Source organism: Notechis scutatus, chromosome 1, assembly GCF_049901735.1.
Source record: "Notechis scutatus isolate UNSWTSFEM ecotype Mainland chromosome 1, rNotScu1.2, whole genome shotgun sequence".
NCBI lineage: Eukaryota > Metazoa > Chordata > Lepidosauria > Squamata > Elapidae > Notechis > Notechis scutatus.
The window spans coordinates 217,165,138-217,184,086 of record NC_142009.1 but is presented as its reverse complement, the minus strand read 5'-3'; the positions used below and the strand labels follow the sequence as shown (position 1 = coordinate 217,184,086).

General features: G+C 37.5%; 1 protein-coding gene across 4 annotated transcripts in view; it reads right to left on the bottom strand.

Annotated features, from left to right (window-relative positions):
* The window catches only part of SEMA5B (semaphorin 5B), a 487,556-nt gene that overhangs the window by 352,606 nt on the left and 116,001 nt on the right, over positions 1 to 18,949 (bottom strand). The window contains exon 2 of one of the 4 annotated variants that reach the window (XM_087950221.1): positions 12,631 to 12,674. The exons of the other annotated variants lie outside the window; for them this stretch is intronic. The gene's annotated coding sequence lies outside the window, so the exon portion shown is untranslated. The remainder of the gene's footprint in view (positions 1 to 12,630; positions 12,675 to 18,949) is intronic. 4 annotated transcript variants of the gene reach the window in all.

Below are 18,949 nucleotides of genomic sequence, written 5' to 3'. Positions count from 1 at the left end.
TATCTTATTTTTATGGTGCTTGCTTCCTTCCCTTTTCATCTTTATCACCATAAACCTTCTCTATTTTCCATGCCACTTGCAACTGCCTCTTCCTTCTTACATGCTATACTGGGGAAAAGGTTGGAGACAAACTAACTCCCCTTATTTTGTCCCTTGGGATCTGATTAACATAATTAAAATAGGAGATTGGATTGTGAAAGGGAGATGTTATAGATGAAAAATCTGGAATGGATTTCTATGGAAGACTGAAAAGCATAGGATTTCCACTCCTGATTTCAAATGAGGTGTATAAGGTTTTCAGAAAATTATGGCTGTTGGGTTTTTTTAATTTCAAAAGACCCTGAGAAAAATTCAAATTTATGCAAATCAATGTACTTTGAGCCTATATTATATGAAAAGGGTTGGATAAGTGTTGGGCAGAGACAAAAATATATGATAGATAGATAGATAGATAGATAGATAGATGGATGGATGGATGGATGGATGGATGGATGGATGGATGGATGGATGGATGGATAGGCAGGCAGGCAGGCAGGCAGGCAGATGGAGAGGGAGTACTTTGAACACATTCATAGTTTAGGCAAGCTTCAATTATAATTTGAATAGTCCTTGGGGCAATCTATTTCGGTTTACTGTAAGGTCTTAGTGTAAAGATTGCTCTTATTCTAAATTCCTGGAAGAAAGAGTTTCATGAGATTTAGTTTGGTTTGGAGAGGTTTGGTTTAAATATTATTATCCAGACAAAGATACTTGTAAGGGCAGGATGAAAAACTCTGCATTCTACTCAAGTTCTGAGATTTGAAAATCTATTGTTTCAGCCAAAGGGCCAATAAAATGTCTAAACTAAAAAGCTCATTAAACAGCTGCAACTCAGACTTGTCCTACAAGATGAGCTCATTGGAGGAATGCTGACTCAAAAAGAGATAGCAAGTATGGGAGAAATTACAAGGAGCAGATCAGCAGGAAGCTGGAAGTCAGAAAAAGCCAAAAGACAGAAAATGCCACTCAGACTGGGAACAGAGGGATATTAACTCACTTTCTCTATCAGGAAGCCAGGAGAAACTGTGCTGACATCTGGTCTTGCAAAGATTTTTAAAAAAATGTTCCTCCAAAATTTAGCTTCCAAACAACAAAAATGAGTTGGTCAAGACATCAGAAGTAAGCTTTCTTCTAGGTGAAAGATAGGAAACTCCAAAGAGAGTCAAGGACAGGATTCTAACTTATACTTTTTAAAAAAAGAAGGAGCACATATCTAGACAGCTCATTTTCTCCTCTTCAGTTATAACAATAGCTAAATATGCATAACAACACCTACTTTTTTATTACTATCTATGTTTTCTTTTGTTACACATCAGGTTACTTCTTTAATTTCTAAAATTTTATCCCAGGTTCAATAATAGATACTTGGGTTCTGCACGGTGGTGGAATTCAGCCAGTTTGCACCACTTCAGGAGAACCGGTTGTTAACTTTCTGAGCAGTTTGGTGAACTGGTTGTTGGAAGAAATCATAAGGGCAGAGAACCAGTTGTTAAATTATTTGAATCCTACCACTGGTTCTGCAGTATTTCAAAGCAAAATAGAAGCCTTCTGCAATGGCTGTGCAATATTTTTTTTTAAATAGCAAAGCACTTTTGGTCTTTTAATCTATGCTGCAGCTCTATGTTATGCATTATCCATTAAACAAGATGGTTTATTCACCATTTAGAGAAAGAATGGTGAAAAGTACTGGAATCTTAAAATGAGCACTTTGTGGGGCAGGTTCATATTAGAGTAGGAACACCATCTGCTGTAAATTCCTATATTTTCTCTCTCATCCTCCTTTTATAATAACTGCCAAACATACCATGCATTTGCTGCCATTCAATTTGTTTTAAAACAAAACAACAACAATGCTCTGCATGTTGGCTTTATACAGTTGTCCAAGCTGGTTAAATCAGGGGAAAAGAAGATTTGTGAAGGGGAGCTGCTGTAAACGAAAAAGACAAATCTGGCCTGGATTTCTTTGGAGATCTGAGAAAAAGTACACCACTTAGCATTTCCAACCTTAATTCTGAGAACCAGGGGTTTTTCCCCCCTTGTGTTGTGCTGGGGTTTCCAGGGAAATAAATGAGTGTTTATTTTTCAAAAGATTCAGCAATACTTTCAAGTAAATGGGGGTCAATTTGATATGAAACAGAACTTTTATATAACTCTCCCTGGGGTTTGGAGACCTGAGACAACCAGGTGTTTTATAGTCAACATGCAAGTTTTGTTAATTGTGAAGAAAACAGAAATGAAGAATATATTATACATAAAGTGGAGAAACAGAAATTAGATACTAAAAAGAAATAGAAAACTAAAACATGAAAGCTAGAACCAGCAATATCATACGAGTGATTTTAAAGTGAAGTTCACCATTTTGCTGTCTCACTGAGTTGACGAAGACAGTATTTGCTCGTAACATCTGGAATGGAATGTATAGGGAGTACTTTTTACAGATAAAATGTTAGTTTATAGCAGACCTATTCTCTAGGGAAATGCAATATATCAAGGACATATTGGTTAATGTGTGGGTATGTACACACACAGAGAGACACACACACACACACTGTATATATCATGGCCAGCATGAAGAAAGTTTACAAACCTCAAAAGTGTCTCTAGGGCACACTTGCAGGACAAAATTCTCTTTTACCAAAGACACACACAGGTTCACTCACATAAGGGAATTCTAAGTCTGCTGTTTCCCAGTCTCTAATTAGACAACTATTAGTAAAGCTGACATGTTTAAAAGGCATTCTTCAGCAAAGAAACAAGCACTTCTGCAATCTGAAATATTGTGATTTTTTAATTATATGGTTATTCATATTTTTCAATTTATTATGTTAGATTATTGAAGGAAGAATATAAATAAAGAAATATATAAAGAATAAAGAAATATATATAAATATATTGTGACTATTGTATTTTTATAATGTTGATTATTAGCATTTTAAAGTATTTTAAACATTGATTATTCATTTTTATTAGAGAGAGATCATTGTACTTATCATTTCTGTATTGAAAAAGCTGAGAGATCATTTTGTTATATATTTTGATGTATATTTTTGTCACTTTTTAACTTACCCTTTAATTCCTTTCCCTTCGTTCTCTTTACGCTAATTTGTACTTCGATGTTTCTTTTTGAAATTTAATGAATATGCTTAATTTGGAAGAACAGGATACTCATTCTTGAATTCAAAAATGGTAATACTGATTTTATGCACCTCCGTTGTACAGACTACAAACAAAATCTACTCTTATCAAGAAATTATAGAAAAGTTACTTGAAGGCCAAGTCAGTGGTGGGATTCAAAAATTTATACTACTGGTTCTGTGGGCGTGTCTTGATGGGTGTGGCAGGGGAAGGATACTGCAAAATCTCCAGTCAGAGGTGGTATCTGTCGGTTCTCTGAACTACTCAACATTTCCACTACTGGTTCTCCAGATTTGGTCAGAATGTCACCTCTGGGTCAAGTGGACAAAGAAAGACACGCTGTTATCAAAGTCTTGAATTGCAATATGATCTATCTATTTATTTAGCTACCATGCCACAATATTTAAAACACTACTTATAGTGGTTAACCACATAATAAAACACAAATACAATAACATTTACATGGTAAACCAAAATGTCAGTTTAACACATCCAGGATAAGGCAATAGTAAATACCAAAACCACACCTAAACTTGGAACATTACCACAGTGACATCATACAACAAAGGATAAAACTCAATTTGCTTCAGAAAACTCACTCTAATGGTCCAATCTAATTTCCAGGGGAGAAAATTTAACAATATTATCATAGATAACCACCTCCTAGCCTCATGCCCCTAAATGCATGAAAATGACGAATAACCAAAAGTTTTCCTCACTATGAACATATTAGGTGAGTCAAGTCCACTTATACAAACCAGACGAAATTGGTAACAACTGTGGGCAGGAATTTTTAGTTTGTATTTCTTTTTGTCAAGTTAAGAATTGGGAAATAATTCTAAATATATTAGTCTGGTTATTATTCTGGTTTTAGAGCTAGGTCTGCAAGCATGCACAGAAAAACTCAACTTTGGGCCTAGTTAAGTCTGATTTTTCAAAACAAATTCTGAAAAACGAAGAAGCAAACTATACTAGCACTTATTTAGTATGTCTGATGAATCTGTATAATGTATAATATGCCACAATGCTGCATCTTGTTGATGAAGGTACATTGAATGTACCTTCAATTTAGTAGGATAAGGCAGGCAAGCGATCTAAGCTTCCATAGAATACTGTTAGCATCTATATATTACTAGAACTGCCACATCTATTTGACAGTGTATAACCTTCAGATGCATCATAGGGCAACACTTCATCAACAAAGGTATCTCAAATGGGCTAATTTACAAAATGTTGGGACCCATTATACCCAAGCGAATGAAATTTGGAGATTTTTTTTGTTGCCTCAGCACTCCTGTACTGTTGCTGTTCAACAACAACACCATGCTGACACAATGAGTCAGAGTCAAGTGATAATTTTTTTTAACAGATTTTATTTTATTTGGAATGTTATCTAGGCCTGTGTAGACCAACACTAATGTTTTATGTATCTTGCAAAAGCAAGATTTCTATGCTCTTGGCTTTGGATGTATAAAAAAAAAATTCTTTCTTCTTATTCAAAGAAAGTGTGGTTCAAATATTCCTTTAGTTAAGGAAGATCATATTCTCAATTATTCTCAAGGAAGTAACTTGGAATGTACAAGATGCAGAACTTAGTCATCACTGCTGCACAAAGCCACCAAAATCTTTTCGTAATCTCCCTTTGTTTCATCCAATTATTGTCTGATAATTTTCAATATTCCCTGACAGCTTCCCACCAGTTAATTGGGAATGTCCCCTTGCTACAGTAGTGGGATCCTACCTTAGTCGCTACCGGTTCGGTGGGTAATCATGTTTGTGCTCGCACACGCGCACACCTAATGCGCATACACCTAACAAGCCAATCAGCTGAGAGGATGAAGAAACAAAAAGCTAGGAGCGACACCCCCCCCCCATGTGCTTTTCAGTCTTTTATCCTCTCAGCTGATCAGAAGCTTTTTTTTACTACCAGTTTGGCCGAATCAGTAGTGATTTTTACACTACTGGTTTGCTCAAACCGGGCTGAACGTGTAGCATACCACCACTGCATTGCCACCTTCCCATTAGCAAAGTGTTTGGTTGGGAGAAACCAAAGGGTTTGGCAGGGAGACAAACCAATGGAGAAGAAGTTCTCTGGCAGTCCCTCTCTTTTTGCACTGAGGGAGTAAGAGCCATACACCAGCCATTCTCACATTCCCTCACTCTCTACCCCACCCAGCAGCAGCCACATACCTGCTCGGGGGAAAGGAAAAAGAAAGGGGGGAAAAAGTAATAACACTCATGTTCAACTCCTAATCATGTGTACACAACTCTGCAGTTTTGTTAGCAAGAGAATATAATTTGTTTCTCATTGCCTTTTCAGAAGAAGTTGTTGATGTTCCACTGTAGGCCACAGCTTGGTATCCTCTATACTTGAGGTTTCCCGACTAAAACCTAATCCAGTTTGATCTACTTAACCTTTGGGTTCCAAGAAGTACTTAACTCCTCAAACATTCTGGGTAAGCTTTTCCAATAAAGGCAGGCCACTTATTCCTAAAAAAAATACAACAGGCTCCCAATCATTCACCATTCTCTTGCTGAAATGGATTACTTGAATGTGAAACCGAAGGCAGCTAGATGTGTGGGGGGGAGGCTTAAAGGATGACATCATTTATTTGCTACTCCTCCCTGTTTCTCCCCACCCCACCTGGAAATTTTGCTGTCATGACTCATGCTTCCATTTTAAAATGTATATTTAAAAAGCCACTTTCTTGTTAAAAAGCCATTATTCTTGTTGCTATTATTATAATGCCGTATTTTTGCTCTGAAGATGGAGAAACAAACTGAAAAGCAAAAAAAAAAAGTAATAAAATAAATACAATCGTCACTTAACATTTTTAAGATAGGCAAAATGGACCCATTTCCTAAGCACTGAGTTAGGAAACACAACTTCCCATAATATGAGCATGAATAGCTTTTAAGAAATATAGGAGAAGGCACACATGAGACCCAGTGCTCAGACAGTCACAAAAAACCTGATACCAGATCAATCTGTTACCAAAGCACAAGACAGAGTCACTCCTGCTCAAAGGAGATTAGCTTCTAGTCAGAGGTGGTATTCAGCAGGTTCTGACCAGTTCTGGAGAAACGGTAGCGGAAAATTTGAGTAGTTCGGAGAACCAGTGGTAACCTTCCCCCTGGAGTGCAATGAGAATGGAGTTTTTGCAGGATCCTTCCCCTGCCACACCCACCAAGCCACGCCTAAAGAACCGGTAGTAAAAAAAATTGAACCCCACCACTGCTTCTAGTCCACTATTTTCCTTGGGCAGGAGAAAGAGTCATTAGAATTTGAACCTTAATTTTGCTAGTCATGGCTTATGAATTACAGTAGATACACAGCAGTCACTGGAATTCTTTGGTAATGACTTCATCAATTTTGCTACAACAAATCTATTTATCAGAATCTTTATGATGTTGTAGGTTTTTTGCCCAGCAGATTAAAAGAATGTTGATAGAATTTGCTGCACTGTTCTACTACCAATACATGAGGGGAAATGTTTGTACTTTCCAGATTAGATCACAAGCAATCAACTCTCTTACCATGCTATCAAATGGGTTGCCAATATCTTTCTCCAGTATAAGAACTAAACATAGATTAGCATGAGAACCAGGGTAAACATTTCAATCAGACTATAAGCTGAGTATTACAACTAATCTTCTATATAAATAAAAGCGAAATACCACTCATGCATCATCACAATATCTCCAGAACTGTAAAGCCTACAAACTTGAAATTGGGCACGTATGCTCCTCTTGGCTTCTAGGTGCTCACTAAGAAAGGATTTTTCGAAATGACCATCAGAGCATTAGTATTTTGTATGTTACTATTAACACGCTCTGGTGCTAAGGAGTTCTACTCCCCCTCCCCATCTGAAAACAAATCCGTTCCAAATGAAAACACAAGCAGAGGAGTTTCAGTTTCAGTTTTAATTTCACAGCACCAAGCAGCTTTAGTCCAGAACAGTTGAGCGAAGCCACACAGCTTCAGTTTCCAAACAGCCCTCAACTCTCTCACACACTGACAGGATGCTAGCCAGATGAATACCGATGGATGCTGGTAGGCAGAGGCACAATTTTTTTCCTTATTTTCCTCCCAAAAAACTAAGCCTGGTCACATAGTTTCGTAGTGAAGCACGGCTATAGAGCTAGTGGGCTATATTTAGCAACTTCTAATTTTTGTACAGTTTCCAAAATTACCAGCAGTCCTTGACTTACTACCATTAGTTTAGTGCCCCTTTGAAATTACATTGGCACTGAAAATGTGACTTATGACCGTTTTTCACACTTACAACTATTGTGGCATGATATCCCCATGGTTACATGATTAAAATCCAGATACTTGACAACTGACACATATTTAAGACGGTTTCAGTGTCCTGGGGTCACGTGATCACCTTTTGCAATCTTCTGACAAAAAGGCAATGGGGAAGTCAGATTCACTTAACCATGTTACTAACTTAACAACTACAGCGATTTACTTAATAACTGTGGCAAGAAATGTCACACAACGGAGCAAAACTCACTTAACAACTGTCCTGCTTAGCAATGGAAATTTTGGTCTCAATTATGGTCATAAGTCAAGGACTAACTGTACATTACTTCAGTTCCTTGCCAGAAAATTTAAGAATTTCATGACTCAATATGAATCATACATCCCCTGGAAACAAGGAAATTTTTTTCCAGATTGCTTCCAAAATAGTATTTCTTGATTGGTGGAAACTGAAAAAATGGCCAATCTCTCTTCTGGAAAACAACAACTCTATTCTTGAACATTCTTCACTGATTTTGCTAAGAAATTTATTCAACTGAATTCCTTGGAATCTATTCTTCCTCCCCTCCACCTCCACTTATCATAGCTTACAGAAGTCTAATAACTCTCTATATCTGAAAGCCTAGGAAAGCCAGGGGTATCTTCAAATGGGCCTCACTTGTCAATCTTAATAGATTCATAACAAGAAAGTTGTCCCTTAGATAGTCAGGCCCTAAGCCATTCAAAGTTTTACGAGTCAACACCGCACCTCAAAGCAGCCATTCTCCAGCTTTTTAGCCTAGTTGAAAGCCATACTGAAAAGTATCCAGAAAAGCAGTGTTATTGAGACATGTGGCATTGGGGACCACAATATCACTCTCAGTCACTACCCACCCCCAAAAAAAGGAATATTTGAGACTAGCCTATAATTTGGAATAATAAAGGAGCTTTTCTTCAGTAAATGGTCCTATTACTGCCTCTATTAGTAGAAAGTTGATGGAATGTATCCCTCCCCATAAGGAGTCATTAACCGCCTCCCTTAAGCAGACTGCCAAATCAGTTACACTCTATATATATAGAAAAATAGTGGGATTTTTCTGTTAAAATATTATAGAACAGATCATGCCTGTTCTTGTCACCAAAATACTTATTGCTATTTCTTATTACTTCATATTATTTCTGGTACATTTTAAATATGCAATATCATATAATCAAATATACATCTCATTTCAGTAATATGATAGAATAAGCAATATATGGAATAAAGTAAATAGCATTAAGAGCCATGGCTGTTTCTTAATTTTATTTATTTTTGTATGTGGTGCTGGTAACCAAGGCACCTTAAAGGTTAACATATTCTAGCATTTAAACAGGGAAATAAAAGTAAAATAAAATAAAAATAAAAAGCAATGTAAGTTTAATAATGATGCAAAAATTATTTATTTGTGGTCTTATTAAAAACAGTTTTTGTAACTATTATCATCAAAACATAATTTTCTGGATGTTTGGGAAGTATATTTTGTTTTTGTGGTTGTTGTTGTTTGTTTCTTGGATAACCCTCTTTTACTGATGTGCCAAATGCAACATTCTTTTTTTTTTTTTTTAAGGTAACAAACTGGCCAAACTGTTACACCTAATTCCAAAGATGGACAACAAAATACAATTGCAGTATGTATGAGTGACAGAAAAAAAAATGCAGAATCTGATATAAACACTAAAACTGTCAGGTGCAAGGAACCAAAATGACATAAGGAGCTGATCAGCATAGTATGTTTATTTAGAGCCTCTAGAAACCCCTCCCCTCAACTCAGCTCCAAATTCCACCACAAAAACACAGTGATAAAAGGTGGCATTAAAAAGAATCCAGTTGGATAAATAGTAAGTAATATTTTTTTCTGTTTATTATGATGCAAGTGCTTTTTCATTGGAGCTTGTTGTGAGTAAAAGCAAATTAAAAATCCACCTGGGGAATTAAATGCTGCAACTTCAATAGATTTTATTTTAGTAGGTTTTTTCACTCACATACACACACACAGATATCCTGGGTAGAATACACACCTGATATATTTGAGAGATATTTTGTCTGATAAAACAAGTCACCCATTTTTAAAACTTTCTCCAAGAGTTTGTTCTAGTCAAATCAGTGAGCAATGCCTAAGAATAATTGCCAGGGCCTCCATGACATTTAGACACTTTTCTACCCCCAAACAAATTATGTTCTATTTTTCAGAACAAATTATGTATTAACAAATAGAAATTAAATCTTCCATTAGTAAGTTCTCTGTAGTCTCTAACCTTTTATATTTTACACAAACAATAGAACTAGTCACAGATGTATGGAAAAGAATATTATTCGTGGCCAATGGCCAAGATGGAGAAGACTTAAATCCTCAGATTTGATTTATTGCTCCAGCCAAAATTGTTGGAAGGTCAAAAAGGACAAGTATTTCCAGCGAATGAACTCTTGCATGAGAACCTATTCACAGTACAAACCATTGATGGGAACTGTGCACTGAATGTTCATAACTTAAAAGCTTCCTTTTTTTAATTGATGAACCCAATTTAGGGAGATCAACCCTAAATGTAAACAGACATTGGCAGGCATTGGGTATTTTACCAATCCCTGTCTGTTTCACTGTTCAGCTGAGACAGCTGCAGAGTCTAAAAATTAATGGGTACATTTACATTAGGAAAACAACACTGTCCCAACATCCTGACGGCTGGCAGGAAAAGTCAGCTTAGCAACAGTTCAGAGTAATGCCAGACTAACCAAATGATGCTATTCAGCTTCCCACAGAAACAAAGTCCACAATAATGTCAACAAGTACTAAAAATATTACAGCTATCAACCCACACCCCATAAGTTTTCATCTGTCAACCTGCAGACAAATTAACTCAGCAAACATGAATAGCAAGATGTTACACTAGAATGTTATTTTTTAATTTAAAAAAAAAAAGCTGGAGTCAAAAGCATTTGGCTCAAAAATAAAAGTCCAAATTTGTAATTATGCAGTTAAGAATGATGAAAAGACAACAAAAGGCTAATTCTTGTTGTTATAGATTTATAGCTTCAATATCCAGTGTACCAAATTCCATAAAAAAAATCTTGCAATCTTCCCACATAGTTGGTATTGTTAAATTAATACTAATCACTCTTAGGACCTATTTATTTCAATAGATTAATTGAAGTATATGTTTAAGTGTCTTCTTGACAGATAACAAGCTTTAATTGGGTGAGTGTCAATCTTCCCTGAGTCTTCACGCTGCCCATTAGGCAGGTTGGCATTTGGGGCTCAGGTCCTGGGTTTGGGGGAGCTGGTTGAAGTTTTAGAGATTTGGGTTAATGTCAGCATTCTAAGTAAAAATCTTTTTCCAGAGAAAAAGATTCCGAGAATATCTTCTTCCCAAAGATCCATTTTATTAGGGATGTCATTTGGCACATTTGGGGGAAACCCGAATCTGAAAGTTCCAGGTTTTCCCTAACTCAAAGAAAACCCAAAATCCAACCCCTACACCCAATAGTTCATTACATGGTCCAATCATTACTTCGTTCCAACTGGAGACTCTCCCTAGTCACTCCCATCCAGGTGCAGAGTAACTTGTCCTTGACTTTCTGAGAAAGGAATGCTGTTGTGGCAAATTTTCCACCACTTCTTGAAATCCTCCTCCCAAATTCCCAGGCACTGAATGTGGCAGCTCAGAAGCCTCAAAGAAAAATGGCTTCCAAGCTGACAGTGGCATCTTGTACTACCTTGCTTAAATTGGTACAAATTGGATCTGTGGTTTTGAAAAAGATGGACTGACATGCTGGTGTTGGGCATTACCTATTAAACAAAACGAAAGAAAAGGAAAAAAAACTGTAACAAAAGAAATAAGTCGTATTGATAATGAGTAAGGCACACTTCGGAGACACCATGGTAGAAATCTCTTTCCCTTCCACCTTGTTTAAATCAACATAAGTGAGCATACATAAACAAATATAGATTGCAGAACTGATCCTTCAGTAAGAACAAACTGCAAACCCCTGTCACAATATTGAATGGTATCAATAATTTCTGCTGTTCTACTTTAATACTACAGATATAAAGTAATATTGCTATTTTTTTAAAGAAATGTACATGGAAGCAAGCATAGTTGCTAAAGATCCATATTCTTTCCATTCACATTTAAGTATTAACATATAGCACATTGCATTATGCCAGCAGCAGTGATACATTAATCAGCCTATTGACATTTCTGAGTTTAGGGAATCCTAGGTACAGAGATCCTTTTATAATAAATGTAATTCAACTCATTCAAGACTTCCAAGTATCTGCTTAAAAAAAACTTACATTATATTCATATTTTTCTATTTGATAAAATAGTGGCATTTGATTTTATCAGGCAAGAAACTGCTGTTAAGATTTGACATTATACACACAGCCACAGGTGAATGTAACATTTGCAAATAAACATAAATCATTGACAATAGGCAAAGGATATCAATTATTTTCTGAGAGACAATAACAAAGAAAATGTGAAGTATACATTTAATGGAACTACCTTCCTTTTAGTCCAGGGATCCCCAACCTTTTCGACGCGCGGCCCGGTTCCGGCGTCAGCTGGGCGCCACGGCCCGGTTCCGGCGTCAGCTGGGCGCCGCCATCTTTTGACAAAAAATCACTTCCGGTGGCGTCACGGAAGTGATTTTGTCAAGATAAGCGATCCAATGCTTCGTGAGCTTTTCGGGTAGAAATGGCTTTACCGGAAAAGCTCACCAAGCTAGCGCCGCCATCTTTTGACGAAAAATTGCTTTTTTACCAAAAAGATGGTGGCGCCCAGCAACCAGCGCCCGGTAAGGCTTGTTCCGCGGCCGGTGCCGGTCCGCGGACCGGCGGTTGGGGACCCTGTTTTAGTCCATTAATTATCCCCAGGTAACCTTCATAAAAACTCTGCAACCAGTAAAAAAACTGACAGAATCTAAACACTGGCATAACAGACCTGGCACATAATCTTTTATTTTTGCAAATTCGGAACTAGAGAAAAGATGGGGAAGTGGGAAAGAACCGATTAAAAAAGAGATGCAAACCTTTTCACTTAGCTGTAGATACCAAGGTAAAGATGTTCAAAAGTTCTGATCATATTTTTTTCTGTTTCCTATAACATATTAGCGTTCCAGAAAAGTCATTGTGGTCTCTTGAGTACAATTACATGTCTTTTTACAACCTCACCTTATTCAGCATTCCACTGTGGTCCAGGAGCCTCAAGGCAATTCCTGCATTTTTTTTAAAAAACAACAACATTAATTTGGGTCCCATTTTACCTACAAGGACTAATGTCAGCTCATAGCACAGGCACTGAAGATGCTTGAGATAAATCTAATTGCTCCTCAGCAAGCAGATGCAAAGAGCAATTAATGTTCCTGGTTCAATAATTTGTAATACTTAGTAGTAATGTCTCATTACTGCTTTGGCTATCGCTCATATCAAAGAGTGCTGATAAATGAATCAGCACAATTTTTAAAGAGGAAAAAATACACAAGATGGAAGAAGTGAGAAACATTTCGTAGTCCTAGAAAATTTGAAAGTTTAAAATGCAAGATCTATTAGCTTGTTTGAATAAAATGTACGGATGTGGAAAGTAAATGTTAAGTGTTTGTATAGATAGTCCTCGACTTTATGACCACAAATTTTGAGCCCAAAATTTCTGTTGCTAAGCGAAACATATGTTAAGTGAATTTTTCCCATTTAATGACCTTTCTTGCACAGTTGTTAAGTGAAGCACTACAATTGTCAAGTTAGTAACGTGGCTGTTAAGTAAATCTGGCTTCCCCATTGACTTTTCTTGTCAAAAGGTTGCAAAAGAAGATCACATGACCCTGGGACACTGCAACCGTCATAAATATGAGTCAGTTGCCAAGCATCTGAATGTTGATCACGTTACTATCGGGATGCTGCAACAGTCGTAAGTATGAAATGCGGTCATGTCACATTTTTCAGTGCCGTTGTAACTTCAGACAGTCACTAAACAAACTGTTGTAAATAGAGGACTAGGTGTATAAACACAAAAACAATGTTAGGATTTTTCAGAGCAATGCTTTTCCTATTTATTTCCTCAAGAAAATAGGATCCCTTTTTAAACATTTGACTGGTGGACAAGAAAAGAGGAGATAAAGAGATGGAATATATAAGACAAAAGAGCAGCCATCAAATAGAGAAACTGTGAGAAAGAACAATATCCTCATGGTAGCCAAAAATCATGAAGCTGGCAGCACTTTTTCAAATAAAAATGCATATTAAAAGGCATAAGCTTCTACAACTAGAGCTCACTTCGTCAGAAGCATCAAAAGCAGAGGTAGTATTCAGCAGGTTCTGACCAGTTCTGGAGAACCGGTAGCGGACATTTTGAGTAGTTCAGAGAACCGGCAAATACCACCTCTGACTGGAGATTTTACAGTATCTTTCCCCTGCCACGTCCACCAAGCCACATCCACAGAACCGGTAGTAAAAAAATTTGAATCCCACCACTGATCAAAAGGATGCTCAGAAAAACAAGAAAATGAATAAAATTCTCATGCTTGATTTGCAAAGCAACCTAAGCCTAGATTCTATATCCAGACTGAAATTTTATTATATGTGTACACACACACAGGCATATACACACCGCCTTTATTATTATTTTTTATAAACAACTCAAGGCAGGGAACATATCTAATACTTCTTCCTGCTATTCCCCCATAATATAATAACAACCCTGTGAGGTGAGTTGGGCTGATAGAGAGTGAGTGGCCCAAAGTCACCCAGCCTTCATACCTAAGACAGGACTAGAACACAGAAGTGTCCCAGTTTCTAGCCCAATATCTTAACCACTAGACCAGACTGGCTCAGTAAACAAAATATTACAGAAAAACTATTCCAACAGCATTGTAAAACTAATAGATTACTAAGCCACAGGTGAGATTCAGCCGGTTCTCACCCAACCGTTAGTTAATTGCTTATGCAGTTTGGAGAACAGGCTAAAAATAAAGTGCAAGAGAGATTTTTCCCTCTCTCCCTTCAGTTAATAGCTCTGAGCAGACAGCCAAGAACCACTTAACTGTTGCAGCTGGAATGCAGCCAATACATGCCGAATCAAGTCAATAAACAACAGAAACTGACAGGATTAGGGCAGTCTCCCATCTAGGGAGTATCAGCTGATCACAGAAGTGTTACTTAATATTCTTTATAATGAAAATGTTTGTAATCTTGTCCTTCTTCCTGAAGAGAAGAGGTTAATCCCATCCCTAGATGTTTCTGGACTCAAATGAAGTATTACTACAGAATATTACCTTACTGCCTGCTAGAAAAACCAGAAGTCAGGTAAGTTTTGAAACTGACTCACTTTTAATGAGTTTGTCAGTTATTTCTGATTTCAGAGTTCTCAGTTGTGAAGGAGAGAAGCCTACTCATTCCCCAGTCATGTTACAAACGTATTAATGCTTATGAAACCCTTCAAAGGTGAAAAGAAATGTCACTGAGTTCCTTCTCTCTAACATAGTCAATTCAGATGTGCAGGTGGGAAGAAATCTCTCTAGCATTTAAAAGGTGAAAGAGTCAAATCTACCTACCTGAAATTATTATTCTAAACCCTTTGACCTATGTAATTCTACAATTACGTTTCATTAATATTTTCTAATGGATTGCAAGGGGGGAGAAATATATTCTGAATTATGCTGCCCCCACCCCTAAACTTTTTTAAAGCTGATAGTAGAACCAAGTCTAAAAAAAGACAAATGAGCAAAAAGATGACAAAACCTTGGCAGTCAGAGACATGACTTTAAAGGCACAGCATATAAATGAAATGCAAAGTGTATTATGCCCGACAGCTGAAAGAGTTAGTGGGAGATGGGGATGGAGGAATATTCCTCTGACAAAGGCTCACGGAAAGCAGAAAAATAATAAATTTTTCATATATTGTGCAACAACTCCTCAGGGGAGAGTGTTGGAAAAAAATGAAGTAGATATTACAAGGAAGTTGAAATGAAGAATAGTAGCAGAAGAACTAATACAACACGCCTGACGAGTTGAGAATATATATTTTTGGCAGCCAATGGTCCACAACACTATTTTAATAATCAGTGGTTGGTTGTCTGCTAGCACAAATTGATCTTTGCACATCTCACGTCCTGCACACACTTCAGGATCTACAAAGCTATTCCCGAGGTATACTGTCTTGTGTGTCAAAGTCAATCAACTCAAAACAGAATACAAAGTTCAAGTGGAAATTCTACATTCCATCATGCCCCCAAGGCTCTTTAAAACAGCCATGTTCAAGTTTTCTCAACATTATCATGGAAGCTCAGATCTAATTTTGGGGGAGAGGGAAAGGAGACTACTTTAGAGGAAGGGAACACCCCCCCACACACACAAAGTGTTAAGTTTCCAAGCCTCCTTTGGACTTCCCAGTAATGGGTATACCCAGCATGCACACCTACCCTGCTTATGTATATTTATAAGTAGGATCTATTTACAATAAGCAGCCTTGAAGCTACCTGGATCTCAAGCCGTACAGGGCTTCACAGGCAAATGACCTGAACCTTGAATTATAGGCTAGTCACCAGGGCAGCTCCCACAGTAAAGTTGTGATGTTTCCAAACTGCTTGCAAGGGCAGCCACACGTAGAGTGAGCTGTGATAGTCCAGTCAAGAGGTGACAATGATATCAGTAAATGTCTCCAATGTGCCCCCACCCCACCATTCCAGGAAAGTCATTTGCTGAAGTTGAACAAAGGCCTTCTTGGCTTTTCTAACTAGAGCAGGGATATCAAACTCAAGGCCCATGTGCCAGATCCAGCCTGCAGGGTGCTTAGATTTGGCCCACGGGCTGCCCTGAAAACAACAAAGGTCTGGCCCGCTGTGCCTCTGCCAGTGAAAACAGAACTCGCGGCCATCCTCCCGAAATGTTTCACCTTTTGCATTTGAGCAACCAAGGGACAGGAAAGGAGAAAGGGAAAAAGGAAAGATTAAAAAAAAAGAAGGGGAGACGGGAAGAGAGCAAGGAAGGAAAAATAAGGAAAGAGGGGGAAGGAAGAAGAAAGGAGAATGAAGAGGGAAGGAAAAAGAAAAGAAGGAAGGAAGGAGGTTATAATGAGAGGGAGGGTGGGTCTGAGGGAAGTCTTGCCTTAGCACTTGGCCACCACAGGTGCCAAACCTGACACAAGTGACATCAAGCTGCCCCCCGCCCCCCCGAGATCAAACATAACCCTGATGCAGCCCTCAATGAAATCGAGTTTGATACCCCTGATGGTCTTCAGGGGAACTTGCTCTTTTCCACAAATACAATTCCATCAAACACCTAAGCTAAAACCATCCTGTAGTTAGCTAATTTCTGAAACAATTATATATACAGGGAAATGGGCCAACTCTGGAATTTTTAACCAAAATACCCTGAAAACTGTGCCACCTGCAGATAAGCCAACCTTTGAAATATTTCTATGTTTTAGTTTTCACAATTGGTTGATCCATACGTGGCACAGTTTTCAGGGTATTTTGGTTAAAAATTTCAGTCTGTTTATCTACAAATGGGCTTATCCACAAATATATATGCATACTATTAAAAAAGTATTACTGTATTTAATCACCTGTAGTCAAGACGGGCAACAAACAAGTCAAATAAACAATACACATGTACATGCATGCATGCATGCATACATACATGTATATATGCATACATACTTGCAAACCCAATTTTTTGGTTTATTTTGGAGCCTAAAATTCTCCATTAATCTGCAATTCTACACAGTGTGGAATTGATAGAATTAATTCATATTTCAATCAGAGAACACATTCAAAGCAATGGCATTTAACCTCCTCACCCCTGCCTTCTCCTAACAGAGAATTTGAAAATTGCTGCACGTTATTATGCTTCTTTGCTGAAACAGGAATATTTTTGAGGGCTAATGAAAAAGGAATATTTCACACACTCAGAAAAATATTTTCCTACTCAATATATAGCAGACTCCCACAGACCAATTGCTAGAAGGCCCTCTGGCAAGCAGCTTTTCTCAGCACATGATATAAAAAGACCGACTCTCTCTGTGCGTGTGTCCTAAAACAGGGAAATTAATAGGTCCCAGCAAGTCCAGGCGAAGCCTCCCTTAAAGTCCAACAGGTTAGTGAAGTATTCAGGCAGTCATAAGAAGGGGATCCGATAGGGAAAGTCTTCAAGAAACTAAAAGGCTGCTCAGTGGACTGTGGGCGGCTCTCGGGAAATAAATAGTGCTTCAAGCTAATTATTAATGCAGCTTGTTTTCTAAGCACTTCACCTATGAGATCTCAAAAATGAAAAGTAGCTAGCTTAGGCTTTCAGAGGCAAAACATTCACCAGGACTTCATCCAGTAAAGACAGTAAATTGGGATATATGGCATAATTAATCTGAAACATGGATATTTTTTTATCAAATCTCTGATTAATTTCCTCTACCAGGCTGCAGTATAAAAGGAACTATATAATAATTTATTATAGTGTTTTTTTATTATATCTAATATTATTTATGTTAAGTTTGTATCTAATATGATTTATGTTGAATAAACTAAAGTGCTTGCACTTTGTGATTCCTAGCACTTTTGAAAATAAATTGTGAGGGTGCACATGTGCACACACACCTTTGAGTTCATTGTTGACTCCTGACAGCAGTCTAAACTAATCTCTGTAGTTTATTTTGTAAAGGTTTTCCAGAAGTAGTTTGCCATTGCCTCCTGCCTAGAGCTGAGGCAGCGACTGGCCCAAGGTCACCCAGTTGGATTAATGTCTAAGGCAAGAGTAGAATTCAGAATCTCCTGGTTTCTACTTCGATGCTTTAACTACTGTACTACACTCCTTTTCTTTACAATAAAGAGCCTAAAAATGAATGAGAAGACATCTAGTCAACAATCAATATACCATATGCATATCCCAAAGGTGATTTTTCAGGAGGCAACTGGATATTCTTGTTTTTTTTTTCTTTTGAAGACATTTTGCTTCTCAGCCAAGAACCTTCTTCAGATCTGACAGGATAATGGTGAATGTTAGAGCTGAAGAAGCTTCTTGGAAGAGAAGCTAAACATCTTCAAAAGAAAGAACAAGAACGTCCAGTTGCCTCTGAAAAAGAACCTTTGGGACAACCATGACCTGAATGAGAATCTCTACAGATTTTTATACCATATGCATCAGTATTATCGGAAATCGCTATTAAATACGTCTAATAAGAGAAGTATTAATTTAAATTCATTCAGCATATTTCCCCCCCCCCAGTTCTGTTCTTCTTACATGCAGTCAGGTAACCTTTGGTGCTCTTCCTTTCAGCATGACATATGTTAAGTCTGTCAAATATATAGACTTCAGCTTTTGTTAAAATTGTGTCTTTTATGAGAGTCCCACTAATCCAGCAACTTGTTGATCCACATAAATTCAGGCAATGTTGCCAAAATAACCTCATCATCATCATCATCATCATCATCATCAAAAAAAAATACAATAAAATCAATAAAAGATAACAATAAAAGATTGCAAGCATGATCAAGTGAAAGCTGCC